This window comes from Protopterus annectens, chromosome 5.part0 (genome assembly GCF_019279795.1).
Source record: "Protopterus annectens isolate FY-2018-M chromosome 5.part0, PAN1.0, whole genome shotgun sequence".
Lineage (NCBI taxonomy): Eukaryota > Metazoa > Chordata > Ceratodontiformes > Protopteridae > Protopterus > Protopterus annectens.
In genome coordinates this window covers 332793269-332815042 of record NC_056735.1, presented here as the reverse complement: position 1 = coordinate 332815042, position 21774 = coordinate 332793269, and positions in this window count along the sequence as shown.

The window sequence follows — 21774 nt, the reverse complement described above, 5'->3', positions numbered from 1 at the left end:
CTCTGCCAGATTGCTTTTTTCTGTCTCTCTCATTTTTTTTTTTTCGGTCAGGCTCACTTTTGTGATAGTGTGGCTCCCTAAGCCCTGCTGTACCTACTAACATGGCCATTTAGCATCATTCATATTTTTTATCTGTGCTATAGTTACCATCTGGATACAAGAGGAGAGTGAATCTGGATCTGTCACTGATGCTTACTTAGAATAGCTTGACAGTGCTAAGAGGCCCTACCACATGTGCTGGGGTCATTCAGACAGTAGTTGTCCGCTATTATGCATTGGCTTCTCTTTAGGTGTGCCCCTATCCCCACCTAAAACAGTAATAACCCCTCATGGCCTGTGTATTCACCTAGCCCAGTTACCATTCATGGTTCTGATCTTGACCAAAACACACAAGCACAAGAATGTCTTGCCTTACATCAGCACACTGTCAGTAATCTGGTAATTGGTGCCCATAAACAAATCCAGGTTACATAGACTAATGTCAGGACTTCATCCTTCTATAGCAATGGACCTGGCTTTGTTCTGTAAGACTTGCAAACTTTGGCACATATTTTTGAATCATTGAGTATTTGTAATCATTAACACTGCATGCTATCAGTCTTTGGCATGCTACAAATTTACTGAGCATAAGATTATGAAACTTTGTTAATTAGGCCCATTGGTTGTATGACATTGGAGAGGTATGTATAGTGGCTGTTATGTCATGCAAGACTGGAAACTTCTGAGATACTTACATGTATGGGATTATTACTTTTACATATGGTGATTATACAGTTGCTTGCTGTGCTTTATCACTTTTAGGGTCTTTGTAGTATATATACAAGTCTAGTGCTCTTTCTATTTGTTGTTCTTAAGGAACCCTTTTGCATGGAATTTAGTATTGGTATTTTGTGATACTACTTACATTTGAGAGGCTTCCTTTGGAACCTGTGCAATACAGATGACAGTGCTTCTACTGTAATGCTTTGCTGTCTGCACCTTTTATATGTACTTATGCATGTTTTTTCCATGTATGCGTGTTGACCATAGTTATTTCACTTTTTAACATTAAACTCTGCCTGTTACAATAGTCCATAATGTATACAAAATAGCAGCATGTGAAACCAGTTGCATATTTATATGGCTGCGTAGAAAAGTGGATCATTATGATGCTCGGTGTATGTCTTCACTCTCTCATATCTACATCTGTATCTGAATCTATATTTATATTTATATATGTATGTGTGTGCATATAATGATAATGTAAACAAAGACAACCTGCACTGCATTAATGCATTGAGTGAAACATCTGTCTTGTTATTATTGCACTTCATGTGTATATCACTTATCAATACTGTTTGATAAGTTGCCCTTTTAATTACTCCAAATTCTTTGGAGTAGTTTAATGTAAGGACATTTTTTAATCCCACCCAATGTTTTAATGACTATAGTGTTCAGGACAATCTTGTAAGTAAATAAATGATTTTTCTTTCATAAAACAATGTACTTATTTGGTTATTACACATGATTGTAATGTATGAAAGTCTGTTTTATTAGTGGTTTGCTATAATATATTTACAGTGCATCATGTGGCAAAGTTTGAAACAGATTAATTCAGTTAAGTGACTCCCTCAGTGATAAATTATAATTACTTTTGTGAACATTCATAAAATTATGAAATCCATAAGCATATTATGCAAATACTTAAATCATTTAATGTATACCTTACTTGTTTACTTGCTATGTAGAAAACAAAGTGCAAGACTCATTAAATTATTCATTCAACTAAAACATTTTACTTTATTTAATACACTTTTTTGCCACATGAAATGCGTCTTTCTACTACTGATTCTTTTCAGTGCAATCTGTCATTATATATCATGTTTCTCTGGCAGTAAGTACTTTACTGCTAACATCTCTTTATTAAATACATAATGCAGAAGCACACAGATATATTATTCAATGACGGCTTTTGAAGCACTTTGAAAGCATCTGTCAAACTAATAGATTTTTTTCTGGAAAGATGCAGTACCCAATGTGAAAAGTTTATTGCCAAATGGTTTATGTGAACACTACTATAGATTTATTTTACTAGTATTCATTTATTTCTTAAGCAAGTATATGGACTAATCCAAATAGTCCATTTTTAGCAACAGTCTAGGCATTAAGACTACATAAAAGTACTTGGATAGCTGCTACCTAAAATGAGTTACATTATGTTAATATTGCTGGTATTATATTAATACTGCTGCCTCAGAATTGTTTATTCACAAGCTCAGCTCCCACCTAGGTCACCTTCTGTGTGAAGTGTGTAAGAAGTCCTCATAGATGTGCCAGGAGATCCAATTTTTTACAACACCATGACAATAAGGGTCTGGATTCCACAAGAATCACAGAAGTCATGCAGACAGTCTCTATTATCACAACTGTTACTTTGTAGTGAGATTTCTACCCATCCCCACACCTTATGATAGGTTCATGCAATCCAGAATCTCGCAATACTGAGAATCTGAATGACCAGAATTCCGACTATGTCAGGAGTAGGTTATGAAATTCAATAACAAGCTATGTTAACAAATCTGACTACTTATGCCTATGTAGCATGAACCTACATGAGGACTTGGTGGGTCCATCACGACTGGTAGACGTTGGCCTGTTCAAAGTTCAGCCTAGATGACAGACCTGGTTTTGCATTTAGGGAGCCTGTGTGCAGTACCAAGTCTACATTACAGGTGGAGCTGCATGGCCATGAGGCTATTCAGAACAAAGACTCCACCTTTTGAGCCAGCTGGTGGATCCAGCAACAAAAGCCGACCTAGCAGTCAAGCCTACATTTTTTCCCCTCCATAACAAAGGATGAGCATGATGGTCACTAGCCCCTCAGGGAATTAACTCTGTTTTTAACAAAGTGGACACTGCAAGCTGTCCCCACAGGCATTCACAGAGGGCTTGGACTATGCCATACTATGCATGGATGTGATCTTTGTCTATACCCACTGCAGCTTCCAAGAACTTTAGTACATCCCCACCAGCATTAGGAACTTGGTAATGCAGGCAAGGCTTGTCAACATGTTCTGTTTCCAGCACATAGTCTCACATAAAGAAAGGTAGAGCTTCTGCTTCACCAAGCCTTCCCGTTGAGGTCAATGGACCTCCACACTGTTTCAGCCTTAATCTGGCATTGCAAGCCGGATTCTTCTTTTGGAATCATGTATAGACTGCTAACAGTCCATATTAGAGCATGCTGAATCAGAACAGACGAAGCCTTAGCTTTTGGACTTGTGCATAGAGTAACTGCTTGACAGTCTGTTACTCCACGCTTATGTCCTTTTGGAATCTGGCCCATGATGTTCAATAAACTGGTGGTCCTATAGTGCTATATAGTTTGTGTGCTGTGTGTGAGTGTATCTGTCTATCCTGCAATGGACTGACATCCCATCCAGAAACTGTTGTATACCTTGCATTAATTGCTTGAAGGGAAAGGCTCAAACTCTTCTACAACTCAAGTAGATAGTTCAGAAATTCTGAATGAATGGATGAGTAAATGGGTGGATGAACTGTGTAGCACTCATCAGTTCTGCAAAGTAATACAAAGCAGGGGACAAAAGTAAGAGGCTGCTCAGATCCCTCTTGTGGCACTTTTTTTCTGCTGGTTACTGATAAAAAACAGTTTCACTGTACTTTGTTGGTAAGAATTCATTTTGATTGCAGGTGAGAATAAGAAGGCCTGGGCTAGTAAAAATGGAGATAAATGCAGCATTCCAAAATTTCTGTGCAAAATAAAGTGAAAGCCTTGTCATCAGTTCATGACTTGTGATATAGAATGGAATGAAACCTTTGAAAGGCTGACACAGAGTACAGGACACCAAACAGCCTGGAAATGTTAGCGTAAGGCAAGTGAATTGATTTATGTAGAGAAGCTTGCATACAAAGGATCGTATCAAGTAAGCTACATGTATGGGGATGAGAAGCCATTAGGCCTTATTAGGAATTCGCCAGTGATGCTTGCATGAAGTGCGAGGAGGTATGAAACATCATACCTTGTTTAGCTTAATTTAAAACTGAAAAGTTTGAACATGCTTGCAGATCACTTTCACTGTCCCTTTAAGGCAGATTTTTGTCTTTTTTTCATTCTTTATGTTTGTTGATCTTTAGACTACTGTCCATGGTGTATATTCACAAAATAAAAGGGATTTGTTGATTCTTTATACTCTTTTCAAGTGAGTAGCTTATTTTTTGAGCAATCATGTTTAATTTCATGAAGAATGATTGTTGAATTTGAGTTTGCATTAACAAGAGCAGTCACCAGAGGAGCAAGAGAGTAAAGTCTCAGAATTTGGTTATTAAAGCAGGAGGATATGAAAACCACTAGCTTTTGTCCGAGGAATGTTATATTAGCATATAGTTTAACATTACCTTTGCGTTTTGTAATTTAACAGATAACTTTGAGAGCCATGTTTTGACTTTTTTGTCATCTTGTATTGCTGCAAGACAAAATAGCTCTGGGAATATTCAAAGGAACTGATCATACAGCAAAGTTTGGAAAATGCAGCAGTGTTATAAACCTTGTTTAAAATTATCACTGGAATGTTCAGTGCTATTCCAAACCACTGTCATATGTAATAACTTACAGGCACCATTTCAAAAAACCTTTGCCTTGAGTTGCTGTGGAGGCTTAGAACTTTATTTTATCCATATGAAATAATGGGAGAGTTTACAGCAATCCCATTTGATAGAAAAAAAAATACTCTGTACTTTCTGTTCACAGCATGTACAGAATATTAAATCAGGTAAGTTAAAGCCATCTGTGTTTTTGGCATTAGATGTGCAGTTCATTTACCAACAGTGTGCATGAGTAATGCAAAATTTGTTTTTAGTTGTTATGCTTCACTTCTCTAATCTTTTAAGATGAGTTATGACATCTGTTTCTTGAAAACAAAATACATTCCTTATTATCAAAAATCCTGTCATAATTCTCTGTACTAAATGATGACCAAATATTTGTTAATTATCTTCTTTCACTTTTGCTTATGCCTGGGATAAGGGAGAGCTTGTTACTCATTTGAAGGCACTAGAGACAATGACAGTGATAGCATGGTGGCTTTTACTAATACAGCGAAGCCATAATATCTCGTCTTATTACCATCAAAGCAAAATAACTGAAAATACAACAAAGTATTCTACGTTCTGATAGACAACCGAGATTTGCATAGAACTAAGATATGTTGTTTTTCAGAGAAAAACAATGTATTCTAATTTCTGTAGCAATTTTTATTTATTAATGCAATTAAGCATAATTTAGATGGTGGAGGTGAAGCCAGCAAGTCACGTGTCCTTGGGATTTAGAATTCAAGGAAAAAATCAGACTATTACATTGTGTGAAAAACATGCATATGTTTTCTTGATATCAGAAGATGATTAATAAAGATCAAGGCATAACTGGATGGGATGGGGGTGAAATGATAAGCTGCATCGAGTGTGAGTTATTAGAGAGAGTGATTGACAGCTGCTGATAGAGCAGAGGTGCAGCACCTGTATTTACCATCGCAACTGAAATGCTGAAGTGCTTAAGATGTAAAAATAGCAAGCTACTTGTTACATTTGTGACAAACATTTTGCTAAAGTTTCAGACAGAAGTTTTTTTTTTTTTTTTTTTTTTTTTTTTGGGGCAGGGGGAGTGAGGGTCCTTATCTTCAAGAAGAAATTTAGTGGTTCCTTAACATTATGCTGAGGGGAGCACCAGTTCAGGGGAATACAGAGAGTGCCAACTAACTTATCTATGGTTGCGGTAAAAATGAAGGCCTTGTTTCTACATTTATAATGAGAGAGGAATGGCCTGCATGGAATTAGTAAATGTTATACATGAGAAAACAGCAACACTTGCCATGTGGGCTAGCCTAATTTGAAAGGAAAGACAGAAGTAAAATTGTTAGGGTATAAGACACAATACAGTATGGTTAACAAATGTGTCACATGTCCCAAACTGAAGGAATCAAATAAATCAACTGAACATGTGAGAGCAATCAATCTTTATTTTGCTGGCAAATTAACTGTATTTAGAGTGGTAGGTTGTGTCTTCATAGTCTCTAAGTTGGTTAAAACTCTAAAATGAGGTGCTTAGATAATGATGTATCATGGTAGCAGTCTTATAACTGCACATTTTCAGTCACAGCACAGATATAATTGTCAGTCCAGTGCAAATACCATGGCATAATGGGATAAAGCCCTGATGCAGGTTCACTTAGCAGCTTGGTTATCTGATGGGTGCTGGCAGGAAAGAATGGGAATGTGTATCCTGCAAGGGAGAGGACAGAATGTATTGCTGTGCAAGTCATGGTCAATCCATAATGGAGGCTGAAGATTTGTATTTGAGCCTGGTTCTAAGGAGGAAAAGATGGGGACACTGGCTTATTCACAGTGGAGGCAGGATATTGTACCATTATGTTTCAGTTGCACATCTGTCCCAAAATATTTAGCTAGTGTGCACGTACTGGTGGATGTTAATGAATAACAAAAAAACACACACTCCCTGGCAGAAATATGATGCTGTTCTGGCATCCTTGATGTCCCCACTTTTCCAGAATGTTGGCTGTATTCAGCCCAGGGTTAGGTCTGGTAGACCCAGTAAATGAGAAGAGCTGTTGGCAGCAGGCAGCTGATGGGCATCTGCAGGGAACCAAATAAAAACAAATGCAAAAAATTATAATACATATATATATATATATATATATATATATATATGTGTGTATGTGTGTGTGTGTGTGTGTGTGTGTGTGTGTGTGTGTGTGTGTGTGTGTGTGTGTGTGTGTGTATGTATGTATGTATATGTACACACACACACAGACATACAAACACACATATATATGTACATGTATAGATAGATATCAGTCAGGCAGTTTTTATGATATTTGGCATAAACTTGAATGTCTTCTTGTAGCCCCCCTAATGTGGTTTATTTGTTGCAATGTGTCTTCATACCAAAAAACCTCCTTACTCTTCTGAATAAATAAATAAGTGAAGAAAAGTTATTATGATTATTATTATGATTATTTTCATTGTTATATAATAATGTTTTCATTATTATTATTATTATTATTATTATTATTATTATTATTACAATACATAACTTAGTATTATGTCAGGTGTAGAGTGCTTCAGTGGTTACTGATAATGTCTTACAGTACCCAATTCTCCAATTTGGTTTTCATCTGGGATGCTTTTTTTGTGGAGTTTTCATGCCCTCCCTGTGTCTGGCTAGCTTTTTAATGGGTACACTGGTTTCTACCCACATTAAAAGTAGGAGAATGAATGATTCTTGAAATTAATGATAGGCATGCATGATATGTGAGAATGACTGTACACATACGGATCTTGGCATGGGACAGATCTTAGCCTGGGACTGTGTTTTTCTGTCTTCTGTCATTGTACTATGATAAATTTTGGTTTGACTGCAACCCTGAAAAAACAATTAAATGGTTAACTTGAAAATGAATACATTATATTTTTGCCCTGTTTGCAGTATCTTAAACTGTTTGACTTAACTAGTATTCTGTGTATGATCCTTGTTGTATTTATGCTGTAAAATTTAAATATAACTTAATTACAGTTTCTATATCATTAAGTCATGTTAATTGTTCCTTACTACCAAAGCAGGAAAATTATTAAATACCTATAGAAGGCAGCAGCCTTCAAGTGCACATTGTTATTCTGTGTTTTGGAGTGTGGATTTCTCTGCAGCAGGAAAGCATTTTTAGTTGCCAAACAAAAAATACCAAATGACTTACGCCCGGTAGTCTGTTAACCATATATTCATCTTGTAAATGAATATAACTGGTTGAAAGCTTTCATATTATAGAAAAAGTTTATGGTGTGCATGTAACCTGAGTTAGTAGTATGATATGCCAGCATGGGAAGTCTTCTAATTGTAAATCCTAAAAGTAGAACACTTAAAGCAGAAAAGCAGAAAGACATCAGCTTTAAAAATGGAGAAACAAACTGAACACTTTTTTCATAGTTGACATAATGAGTCATATTGCATAAAGTTCATGGAAGTTGGCAGAGTGTGCTGAGTTCCTAAAATCTGCAGATTATCAAGTAATATGCAAATATGCCCCAGTTACAAGGAATAGCTCAACTCAAAGAAGACATGTCTTTGCAACCTCAAGCAGTCATGTCAAATCTGTATGTTAAGAAACGTTGTTCATAAAGTGAGATATATAAGGGCATTGCCAATGTACATCTAAAGAAATTATAGAAGCTCAACAAACCTTCCTTTAGTAATTGAAAATTATTAAAGGAACCGAAATCTGAATCAGTCTGTCAGGGAAGGACAAATATCCACAAACAATTACATCACAGATGAACATATATAAATATGCTCATCACAACTTGCAGAACACAACAGAATACACAAAATTTCTAATAAAAAAATAATTAAGCAAGGTTATGGACAATCAGAGCTACTCAGTGACAGCTGGTGGCTTCAAATCAAAGGGGGGCTGCAGGAGACAACTGAATGGGTGGGGGTGTGGCCAACTAGAAAGGGGAGGAACTATGCTCAAAAATCGCAAAAACTGTAACTTTAGTTAAATACACTGCCCTGGGTGCCAAACCGTCATTATGAAAGTCCAATCAAGGCAAAATGAAGTGTAGAAGAAAAAAAAATATGTCAATGCATTGGCTGCATGACAGCTTACTTAATATCTAAATGGAAACAAAAAGGTTGTGAGGCATGAAAAAATAAATTACTTTTTAAATACATTAGTGGAATGCCAGTCAAAATCAAGTATAAGAAAAACAAGTAGCACTCAACTCAAACCACTTCTCCTTGCACTGCAGTTCTAATTATAATTTATATTCAGCTTTATTAAGGTACAAAGTAACATGCTGAAAGTAGCAATCTCTGTGATACCCACACTTGTAAAAATGTTCCTTATCCAAAAAGGACCTGCTGCCTGACAACAACTATCTACTTGTTTCATAGGGAAGACATGATCAAAGTAAAAAATGAAAAGCAAACAAGAAACAATCTCAAGATACATTGCTTAAAGGATTACTGCACAGGTTATGGACTACACATGATTGATTGGCATTCTGTTTAGTTTACAGATAAAGCCTGCAAAGATGACTGCAAGTCTCCAACAAATGTAATGAGCTTCTTAAAATAATGTAATGCTGCCCTTTATTACAAATACGGGCATATGCACTTCAATACCAAAGGCTTATACTTTATCTAGTTCTCTGCATGGCAACAACAGACAGGCTTTCACTGTTGGCAGTTCTTTAACAGTATGCTTATTAAAGCTTACTTGCATCTTACAATCTCAGACAAGTTTACCTGATGTTCATTAAAGCATTGCTACTTAAACACAGAGCAACAGGCACTTTCTGAATAATAATAAGCAAAAATCAACAGTATACAAATATGACAGAAACAAGAACATTCTGCAACATCAAGGGCATATGAAAAGCCACTGTATTACTTGTGTCTACCTTGGATGGGGGGATACTCTGCACATTTACACTGCAAAACTGCTCCTTGCCTTGCTTGGATACATCCAGAGTCAATACATGGGGGAGTGGGGTGCTTGGCCCAGACACATTTGTCATACGTCTCAACCTCAGAGCATGAAATCTGGACAAACCATATATAGAAGTGGGACAAAGGCCCAAAAATAAGGACATTTTTAAATATTGCTCTTATAAACTTAGAAAGATAATAAAATAGTAGGTTTTGCATTAGTAAGAATTTTCTGAAGGGTATGAAATCTGAAACTCAAATGTCTGTCATTATTTTCTAACTTCAGTCTTTAATGATTTGCCACTAATTTGCCAAAAAAATACAATTTTATGAAAAATGGACCAAAAATGTGATGCAAAAATATAAAATAGCCACATAATACAGCTGGGAACCTGTCAAAGAAGGGATACTTTTTTAATATTAGTACTGCTAACTTGAGCAGTTGACAAAATAAAAGAATCTACATGCATTTCTGAAATAAAAGTAATCTATAGTTATTACAGTTATTTATTAATTGTAAACCCCCCATGTTTTCTTCCAAAATTGCCATTTTGCGGAGGGATTAATAGGGGAAGTGAAAGATTTTGAGCCAAAATCAGGGACAGTTGAGAGGTTTGGATATGCCTAATTCTATAAAGCGATTTATTAGCACATACCTCTCAACCTGTTAATGCAGGAAATCTGGACAAGGCCAAATATATTGGAGGAACATATAAACATTACTTGTATAAACTAAGACAGTTGATAGAATAACAGATGTTGCTTTAGCATGCATTTTTCTGAAGGTTATGAAGTCTGAAACTCAGTGTAAGTCTTTATTTAGTGACTTATTTCCTAAATGATTTGCCAGAAAATCACAAATTTTATGAGGAACAAACCAAAAGTAAGAAGCAAAAATCTAGTCATTCTGTGAAAATCTGGACAGTTGAGAGGTATAGTTCAGCCGGGGCTGTCTGAGTTTGCCACCCTTCCCCCCTCACAAAATCATGGTCAAATGGAGCTTCCCCCCTGTAGCCATTCCAATGAACCATTACTTGGCTTTTTCACCCCATTTACCATAAACACTAATGTGCATACTGCTTTACTTCTACGATGATTTGAACTTCAATTGAAAGTTTTATTTTTCATTTTGCAGTACAAACACCAAGACATCTGCTAAACAAAGTAATGCAGTTTTACAATGAAAACAGACTTAGCATAAAAACTTCTCTGCCCTTGAAACTCACATTCATTGAAACAGCATTGAAACCCACATCCAAAGAAAATACATTTGGCTAGTGGCAGATAAAGATTAACTTTGGACTATTTTCAAATGATAGGCCCCTTGCACACAAAACATACATGTGTTCTGTGATGCACCTTCCTGATTGCATTAAATTATATTCCTTGTATAATACAGTACAGTTGTTAGAGGGTGTTTTAAATTTATTGTTTTGAACATTTTTCCAGTAAACAATGAAACAATATCCATGCACCAATAGTGAAAAAACTTCCCAATTGAGAACATTTCCAACATAAAAGTCTACTCAAACTTTTACAATCCACCAGTACCAGTAAGTATGCACAATCTCTACAGAAGTAAAAGTCATCTAAATAATAACACATTAAAAAGATCTATAACTAATGAAGAGATTGCTGCTAGCAAACAACTTTATATTTCATTGTTTCATCTACAAATAAAGTGCCTGTTGCCCCTGAGGAATAAATTACCTATATTACATTAAAAAAAATGATAAGCTAGAAATATTGCAATAGAGAATGGATGGCAAATAATGGACGGGTTCATAGTTATGAGGTATCTTTCACCAAAGAGGACATTCACAAGATGGCAGCATCCACCCCATTTACAACACAGTACAATATCAGCAATGCACCTACATACTGTGGAAGTAGAACCCACAGACTTCTGCATCAAAAGTATGTACACTACCTGTTGTGCTATTAACAATGCAAGCAGTCTCAGCATAAGCAGCACTAAACTTCTCTTCCCCTGCAGCTCTCAGCTCCTTGTAAAATCTACTCAACACTGGGCTGTATCTCTCAAATTTGCAGCACAAGAAATCTGGAAAATGCCAAAACGTATTGGGGAGGGACAAAAGCCCAAAAACCAGGGACACATTTTAAACACTGCTTGTATAATTTTGGAAAGTTGCTAGAATAAAATGCTCTGTTACCACCATGCATTTCACTGCCAAGTCTTGAACCCATGACCCTATGCAAAACAGTCAGAGCAACATACCACTATGCCAAATCAGCTGTTTTGTGAAAGAGAGAAAGACAAACTTAAATGGCTACCATTTAGTGAATTCAGTTCTCACCATAGCTGTCAACCTCTTAGCACAAAACACCTAGTCAAAGCCAGTAATGGGGGAATACAGCCCTCAAACATAGCTCTCAACCTTAGTACAAAAAACATGGATGCAGCCAATAATGGGGGAATACAGTCTCAAAAATAGGGACACATTTCAAATATTCATCTTATAAACTTAGAAAATTGCTAGAATAAAAGGTTTTATGTTACTCTGTACTTTCTGGAGAATATGAAGTCTGAAATTCAAATGTCTGTCAATTTTATTTAACATTTGTTAACTAGAAAAGTCTGACTTGGAACAAAAGCCAATTTTCAGCAGAGGCCCAGGGAAAAATACTGCAGACACATGTCTTTGTAACATGGGAGGACACCAGAGAAAACCCACACAAACACAGGGAGGACATGCAAACTCCACACAGAAGGTACCCCAGCCAAGAATCAAACCAGAGGACCTCTAGCTGTGAGGCAACAATGCTACCACTACACCAACTATTTAAGGGATTAAACACTCAGAAACCACAGGTTTTACAAGGAATAGAACAGAACAAAATATGAGGCAAAAATCTCCAAAAGTTTCACAAATGGTGGTGGGTAGGCAATTCAGACTCTTGTTACCTGTAGCAAAGGTACAGGGTTTAGCCACCAGTACTCACTGAGTGGCGGTACAGGGCTCCAGTCTGAGTAACCCTAAACACTTAAGTTGGCATTTTACGCACACACACACAAACACACACACACACACACACACACACACACACACACACACACACACCCTAGTAGTACACTTGCACATAAGAAAAATCAATGCAATAGCAATGCAAGTTTCACTCAGACATAGTCAATGCAGTGAGCCCAAAGAAAACCAGTAAACAGAATGCACAACATTCAGTTCAAAATAACAATACAAGTTTCTCTTGGACATAATCAATGCAGCAAGCCCAAATAAAACCAGTAAATGGTATTCAAGTTCAACACTCAAATAAGAAGCCCAAAGAAAAAACAGTAAATGGAATGCACTTTCAACATTCAAATAAGAAACCATTAGCTACTAATGCAATGCAATTGTCTCTCATTTCTCTTGGACATAATCAATGCAGCGAGCCCAAAGAAAACAGACTAGTAATGCAGTCTTTTTTTTTTTTACCTTACCTGGAGGAGCTGGGGGAAGAAAGATGTGCTGTACACTGCCTGAATAAGAAGAGGAAAAACCCACTGACATGGTCTGACTCTGCAGCTCTTGACTGCTACACTTAAATAAGTTTAACTTAAGTAGTAACAAATGTCAGTTGACTTCTGACAAGCTGTCTGCCTCATGAAGCTGAAGATATCACACACACCTTGCACGTGATGATAATGTCCCCCAAAAAAAAAAAAAAAAAAAAAAAAAAAACATGGGAAATGTGGAAATTAAACAGACCACTCAGAATTCGTGGCACCCCAATATTTTGCCCTAAAAACTGGTATTTACAGAGGAATTTAGTACGGTTGAGAGGTATGTATACAAGTTACTTGCTGAGAATTATACAGTAGACAGATGGTGACTGAGGGAATCAACCTCTGGACTACAGTAAACAGCTTGCTAACACCTGATAGCCTTAATCCTTTGTGTTAACTAGCAGGCTAAAACATGCAAACATAGGGAGAACAAGCAAACCAAATTGTCCTTTGCTTTCCTGCACATTACTAAAGCATCATACTCTGTTCTTGACCTTCTCTGCAATTGATACTATTTTGGCTTCTGCTCTGATGTCCTTATTTTGTTCAGCTGTCCCACAGTGTGCATCCTTCTGTCCATCTCAGACACCAAATCCAATACCTCAAGCTTCCTCAATGGGTCTGCATTTACCGTCCAGGCTTCTGGGCTATAAGGAAGCACTGGTTGTATTACTGTTTTGTATACTTTACTTTTCAGCTTCTTTGTCATTTTTATTTCGCAGACTACTCCATGACACACACTGAATTTTCAGAAGGACACATTGTCGTACTCAAATTTCTGTTACTTTATGTCTACAGTTCTTAATGCCAGAAAACCACAAATTTTGAAAACTAAATGAAACAAATGGGTCATTCTGCAAATATATTCTAAAAGCCTTGCTTACAAAGATAACATCTTGAATACTTTTATGTGCATAAGGGATTCTTATTCTCTCTGTGACCATATCTTTAACTACTCAACTGCAGAATGGACTCTTGTTCTGACACACACACACACACACACACACACACACACAGACACACACACACACACACACACACACAGACACACACACACACACACACACACACACACACACACACACACACACACACACACACACACACACACACACACACACACACTTCTTAGTGTACCAGTCAGCAGCTTACACATAATCCATTAACACTTCTGTGCTGTGGAGCATCACCACACTTCTAAAAGCTTACCACACTTCTAGCAGCTTACACACATCAATACATTTCACAGCATTTTCTAAAACAAAATCTAGTTTACTCAAGACAAGCACAAATACCTTTTGTGAGCAATAAACATTATAATAGTTTAATATAACATCAGCAAGAAATCTTTCTTACAGTGATAACAGTCACTGCATTCACTGTCTTCATGCCATTACTGTAATATATAACAATGATATCAGACATCATACATCTTCTGTAAAGTTTCACTGTCTTATCTTGGAAACTGGCCCATGTATTCTCAGTCAGAACACTTGTTAGCCAAACAAACTTTCACATGACAGCAAGACACTCACCTCTGATTGCTTGTTTATTGTGATTTTACAGACATATGAAAAATATGCTTAACTGTAAGTTAGAAATATAAATAATAATGAATCTCTATCAATGTGTGCAATTACAATGCAGATATCACTGACAGCTGCAAGACATTATAGCTTAACAATTTTACTGCCATTGAGTTACATGTACACCTTTCATTTTCAAATACTTGTTATTAATGGGCAAGTCACTTAGTTAAGGAGGACAGCCTCAAACAAAATAATGGATACCATAATGAGGTGGTAATTGGAAGTATATAAAAAAGAGCTGTATGTCTGAATGCAATAAAAACAAACCAGGCAGAAATACAACAATGCTTGTACATATCCATTTAAAACAAGTAGCAAGAAATGCTCAGGCATAAAACGGACAGTCAGTGCAATTTCTTCTATTAAAGAGGTCACCTAACTAATAAATTTATCACAAAGATAGAATGGTTAAACTGTTCATCTCTCTGTATGACCTTTTCAGATAAGTTACTGTACCTTAGTTTGCTTACCATACGTTTTTGAAAATAAATAAATAAATAACCGTTACTGAACCCGGAACAGAAAATAACGTGCTGTAATATCTGTATTAGGAGAATTTAGGTCACTTCAGACAACTTTCAGTCATTACTATTCTAATGTACTCCAGTCAAAAATCAGAAAGAAGCAAGGAGACTATTTTGTGGCAAGTGAACAACTATTTAAGGAGAAACTTAAAGCAACCAGCAGATATGGAAGCAGCCAATTGAAAATGGACTGTTACAAACCTCCAAGTCTTGTCTGTGTTTTGCTCACTTCCCTCCCCCACAACCTTACACCACAAGAAATGAGTTAACTTTAATTGGTAAACAGCCTCCCTCCCCCCAAGCAGCATGCACTGACTGGAAATAATAGGTATCTCTGCTTGAGCTAACACATGCTCATCTACATTCCTGCTGCTTATCTGCATGAGGTGATACACAAACATTGAAACACTGCTGTTTCTTCTTTTCTGTGCAACAAATTTAACTGATGAGGTTCCTTCCTTGCTGCTGTTAGCCAATATATATGTTCCTTTGGTAAGTAAGGTGTGTCTGTATGTGTGTGTGTGTGATGCCCTAGCTAGGGATGGTGGCAGATTAGTTAATTAACCTGCTCAGGCTCAAACCCTGTACCTTTGTTACAGGAGGCACGAGCCTGGTTTCTCTACAACAACTGCCAAAGTGCTAAACAGTTGCAGTGCATTTTCAAGGAATTGAGTTTCAGTGCATTTTAATTGAATTGTAAGTTTCAAGGGAAGAAAAGCTTACTATTGCTAATTCTATGTCTATTTTCAATGTGTGTCCGATTTCTTTAGCAAATAGCCACCAGTGTTTGTGCTAGTGACTTGGAAAACAGTGTTAGCATCACAGAAGGTAGTATACTTGCTTTTTATCTAGAAAGCTGTGGATTCTACTACTATACCATGAAGATAGATTGCTGATATTGTGTTGCACTTTAAAGGTGGATGGGGGTGCTGCACTCCTGAGTGTGTTCTCCTTTAGACTCATACTTATGAACCTGTTGTTGGTTTGCCAGACGTCCCTATTGCAATATTACCAGCTTACCATTTTTTAATGTAACATATGTAATTTATTCTTCAAGGGCAGCAGGCACTCCCCTGAATTCACAAAGCTACATGCAAGAATAAGGCCCTTCCTGCATGAAGTGGTTCATGTCTGTTTAAGATAGCAGCCCGCCTTACATATGCATGAAGGCGCACTGCTATCTAAACTAAATGGACATGAACCAGGAACGAGCACAGGGGGCATGTGTTAGTAGCCCCAGCACCTGAAAAATGCCCCCTTTGCTCTGAAAGTGCCATACAGCACTTTCTGACATGGATGAGTGTCAAACTATATAATATTAGAGCCTGGCTTTAATATTATATAGTAAACAAGTGTCCACAGACACTGAAATGTAAATAGCTAACATTTCAGTGTCTGCAGACACTGAAAATAAAAAAAACACAAAAACACCTATAGAAGGCAGCAGCCTTCAAGTGCATACCCCCAAATGTATGCATTCTTGCCCTACATGCATGGAAGCAGTAGGGCAAGAGGAAAGTTGTAAAAAATAAAAAAATGGAATTTTTTTTTTTCATGAAGTAAATCTGAAGTTTAAGTGCCACGTAGCTTGTTTGCACAGTGCGCCGCTATGCTTAGCTTGGCTGAAATCCTGAAAATGATAGACAAGTGCTACTGTGATAGAAAACATCATCAAGCTGCTGTAGTGTAGTGGTACTGCCATGGTATAACATGTAGAACATGCTCAGTTCGCATCCCTCTCTGCCAAATTATTTAAAAAACTTTTAAGGAATTTGAATGATAGATGCCACTCATATGTCTCACGTATAGCACAGTAGGGGCAGAAATATGTAAAATATAAATGTAAAAAAACATTTATCACTTTAATGAAAAAAAAATAGATTTAAGCAATGCTTTGCTAGTGTAAGCATTGCTTACCTGCATTCAGCTCTGCTTAGCTGGTGTAAGCATTGCTATGCGGATTTGCTCAGAGCTAAGTATAGTGGAGCATATTAAAACTGGCCAATCACAAAAAAAGTGTGGGAAAACAGCCCTATTTAAACCACACAGGTGGGAATATAGCCATAACCATTTGGGATTGCATACAGCAGGACCGAAATGGCTGGTGTCAGAGAAGGTGTGTGCTTCCGATCATAATGCTGGGGCATCCAGGAGTCTAGGGTCATGGTTGGGCTCCTAGTTAAAAACCATGACAGCAGGCTGCTGCAGGGCCAGTACCAGGGCTCACAGTACAAATCGGAAGCCTGGGACCAGCTTGCACATAATCTCACCACTGCCACTGGCATACCCCAGACTGGTGAGCAGGTACGTCATCACCATAATGACCTGAAGCAGAGGAGGAATGCACTCTTGGACCAGTGGATCCAAGAAGCTGGAGTGCAGGATGTCCCACCTGTCTGTAAGTATGCAGTCTTATGTATCTCTAAGTATGGAAAAAGTTCAACTTGTGACTGTGCAGGTGTGATTAATGTGTGATGTCTCCCCATACAGCTGCTGCGGAGAGTTCCCAGAATGTGGAGGCTCATGCACAGCGACTGGCCCAGCTACATCGGCAGTATGGTGAGTGCAGAATATCCCCTACTATTAGCAGTAAGAAATCAAAATTATAGTGATTTTACTACTGCTTGTATATATAATTGTGCTGTAAAAGTCAGGAATAAATGCCTGTGTAAGGCTGCCAGTGTTACAATGGAGTATTCCCAGCTGCTGTGTAAGACAGATATCAGTAGCAAACAAAGTACAATATGCAGGAGAGGAATATTAGAATATGTATAAGTGTGTCTGAGTGAACCTACCAAGAAAGTGCCATGTCAGGGCTACTGTAACAGAAATGAAAAGCATTCCCCTGTGCAGATCATGCAGGAATATTAATTCTGGAGTTCTGAGTCATGCACAGATGTATGTCAAAACTAATAAAGGTGATCCCAAACACTGGTGTGTGTCATCTCACTTGTACCTGATAAATAGAAATGTGTATGTCCTGCAGAATGCATTAACTGAGGTGAACTGATTTAGCACTGCTCGTCTGCATACTTTAGAATGGGCATGTCAAATAACTGGAAAAAAGCAACAGTACATATTCCCATCAGACTGTGTTTTACTTGTTTGTCTGCCAGCATTCTCCTGTGTTAACCTTTCTATTTCAGCCGTATGTAACTGTGAATGTACTGAGAAATGTATAAGGCTAACAGGTGCAGACCTAAAACTTACACTGTGTACTCAGGAATCTAAATTGCACTATGTAGCTGTAAAACAGTTAAATGTGCAATCCAGCTAATGTGCATATGTTTCACCAATATCTGTTGTGTATGCATAAAATGTACTGAAAATGGGAAACAAATAATACAACATGTGATAATAAAAGTACTGTGCACAAAAACATGTACTAGATAGAAATGTCACAAGCAAAATACAACACTTCCCCAGTAGCTCAGTCTGATGAGGACTAGGCCTGTAGTTCAATTTTGCACACACAGCATGGTTCAAATCCAGGGACCACCACTGACTTCTCAGTCTGTTTCTACAGTTTTAAACTGCAATCTGAATAGAAAAACTAATGTACTGCAACACATGCATTTTCCATCCAGGGCACACAGGTAAAGCGATCTGAATAGAAATACTAGTATGATGTATATAACTATGAAAGGTGTACAGTTGCTGTGTTGACTAGCCCCAGCCCTACAAATAGATGTAAGCTAGACATCCACACTCTGTAGTCTGGCCCAGACAAGCCCCTGAAGTGTCATGCTATCACGGATAGTTTCCCCAGTTGACAAGAAACCTGCACACAGAGAATGTCCCAGTAGATGTATGTGAAAGACACAACATACATTCCAGGGCATGCAAATAAAATGTGAATCTGAAATATGTGCAGAAACAGCAATGTAATGTGCACACAGTTCATCTGGACAGGCACACAGGTAAAGAAATCAGTACAGAAGCAAGTTTGATGTGTATAACTAAAATTAAGGTACAATTGCTCTGTTGATATCTACAGCTGTTGGTGTGCTGTAGCAGCCCCATGGCCTAGTTAGAGTGTAAGTGTGGTCAGAATGTAGATTGTTAATATTTTCTATCACATTCCAGGGCATGCAACTAAAATGTGAATCTGAAATATGTGCAGAAACAGCAATGTAATGTGCACACAGTTCATCTGGACAGGTACACAGGTAAAGAAATCAGTACAGAAACAAGTTTGATGTGTATAACTAAAATTAAGGTACAATTGCTCTGTTGATATCTACAGCTGTTGGTGTGCTGTAGCAGCCCCATGGCCTAGTTAGAGTGTAAGTGTGGTCAGAATGCAGAGTAGAGAATAGTAGTGTACTGACAAATATACTTGATAGCAGTTGTCAATTGAATCTGTTCCCTTCCCCCATCACTCAACTGATCCAACCATCACACTGAAACCAACATGGGTATGTTCCTAAACAAACCTATACTAATGGGACCATTGCTCCATTTGGTTTATCATTGTTTAAACTGTGTACATACTAATATCCCCTGGTGAATAATCATCTTATTGCCTGCCTGACATACCACTAACTGGCATTCTGTTGCAACCCTAATGCTTCCATATAGGCATGGGTTCTGTTTGCTATGGCACTGTTATAACTGCACTGTTTTGGGTTAATGGGAATATCCACACATGCTATTTTGACTAATGTTTAATGTGTTGTGCACGACTAACCAATATTCATTGTTAATTTCCACACCATAGTACATATGGGAAGGCAGATCCCAGCGGATCTGCCTCTCCCACCCCACCTGGCCGAGGCACCAGGTCCCAGCACATCTGGGACCCAACTCAGACCTCCCTCATCTGTTAATCCTGCACCACCCTTTGGTGGAACTGCTGCAGAGGATGGGGCTCACCCCCCCACCCTGCAAATGGGCGCGGTGAGGACACTGTCACCTGGGTTGAGGTCTCTGGCATGGTATGCAGTGTCCTCCAGATGGAGCTGGATGACTGCCTGGGCCAGGTGGAGGGCAGGCTTTTGCAGCTAGAGGGGCAGGTGGCCCTTCCAGTTCAGCCCCCTGCACAGCCACCTTCGGGGCTGTGAATAAGTAGTGGTGACTGCCATTGGGTGGGGACATCAGTGCTACTAATACCATCTTGGGGGCTCATGAGCCTCAGATTCCCAACCACCCTCCCCATCAAGGTGTCAATCCCCCCATGTGTCATACACTGCCCCTGTCTGCTGTCTTGTCTGTCTTGTCTGTCTGCAAATGTAACCTCTCCTACCAAACCTCCCTCACCACACTTACCAATAATCTTTCCTTAACATCCCACTCTCACCTTAAAAAAAAAGGGCATCTGTCTCACAAAAAAAAATATGTCCCATAAATAGCTCTGAATTTTGCACAGACACATGTAGACAGTACACAATCTAACTCTATCAATTATCCATATTGTATGATGCCTACACACCTCCCTGTAGGGTGTGACGCTCCAAATGCTAAATTGTCCGCATTAAAAGCAGCTGTTGTTGCCAAGAAAATGCAGATCTATGGTCCTTTCCTACACTCATCCTGTGCATCCCTACTTGTTTCTCCTCTTGTTTGTCCCCCTGCTTGCCTCAGTTTCACCACTTTCCTATCTCCCTTTTTCTTTTCTTTATTTGGAATTAGCATGGGTTTAAGCGACCGTAAGCGGACATAGGCGAGCGTAAGCGATGCTAAGCTAATATAACCATGGCTTAGCTCCACGCAAACCCACTTACAACTGCTTTAAAGTGCCTTAATCACTCTGAATCCAACAGTCCCTGTTCTACCCAGCAACAACATAAACAGCCCTTGCAAGTCTCAAACACAGGACCCTGCACACTATAGCCAAAGTGATTTACCACTAAGCCATTTCAGATATAAATAAGTTTGATGTTTTCTCAAACATATCATCCAGCACAGTCATGCAACAGTAGGGGAAATGTGTATATATATACATATATATATATATATATATATATATATATATATATATATATATATATATATAGATGTATGTATGTATACATATATTTATATATCTATATCTATATATATATATATATATATATATATATATATATATCTATATATCTATATATATACATGTCTATGGATCTAGGACTGTTGAACGAAAATTCAACAGTCCGAATCTACTATCCCCGAACACACTTTAACGAAAGGGCTTTCACCAAAAAAGTGCTTTCATTAAAGTGTGTTAAACAAAAAATTACATTTATGTTTTTGCAGGGGTTCAAGCCCCCCTGCACCCCTCAACCCCCCCACACACTTTTCTATTCTCACTCTGAGGTCGCACTACAGTGGGTAAAAGGGAATTTTCCCTTATCCCCACTGTAGTGCGATCTCAAGAACAGGTTTTACGCAAAAGTGCTTCTTCGGTGAAAAGCACTTTCGTGTAAGTATGCCCGGCCATTTTACATTCTGTGAAATGGCCGCTCGAGCATTAGTCCTGGACCCATATAAATATATATATATATATATATATATATATATATATATATGGATCTACATTTTTAAATCGAAAGTATGGTTCATCGAACCATACTTCCTCGAACTTACTTCAGCGAAAGTGCATTCCATCGAAAATGCACTTTCGCAGAATAAAAAAAAAACTAAAAAAGTAAAATAACA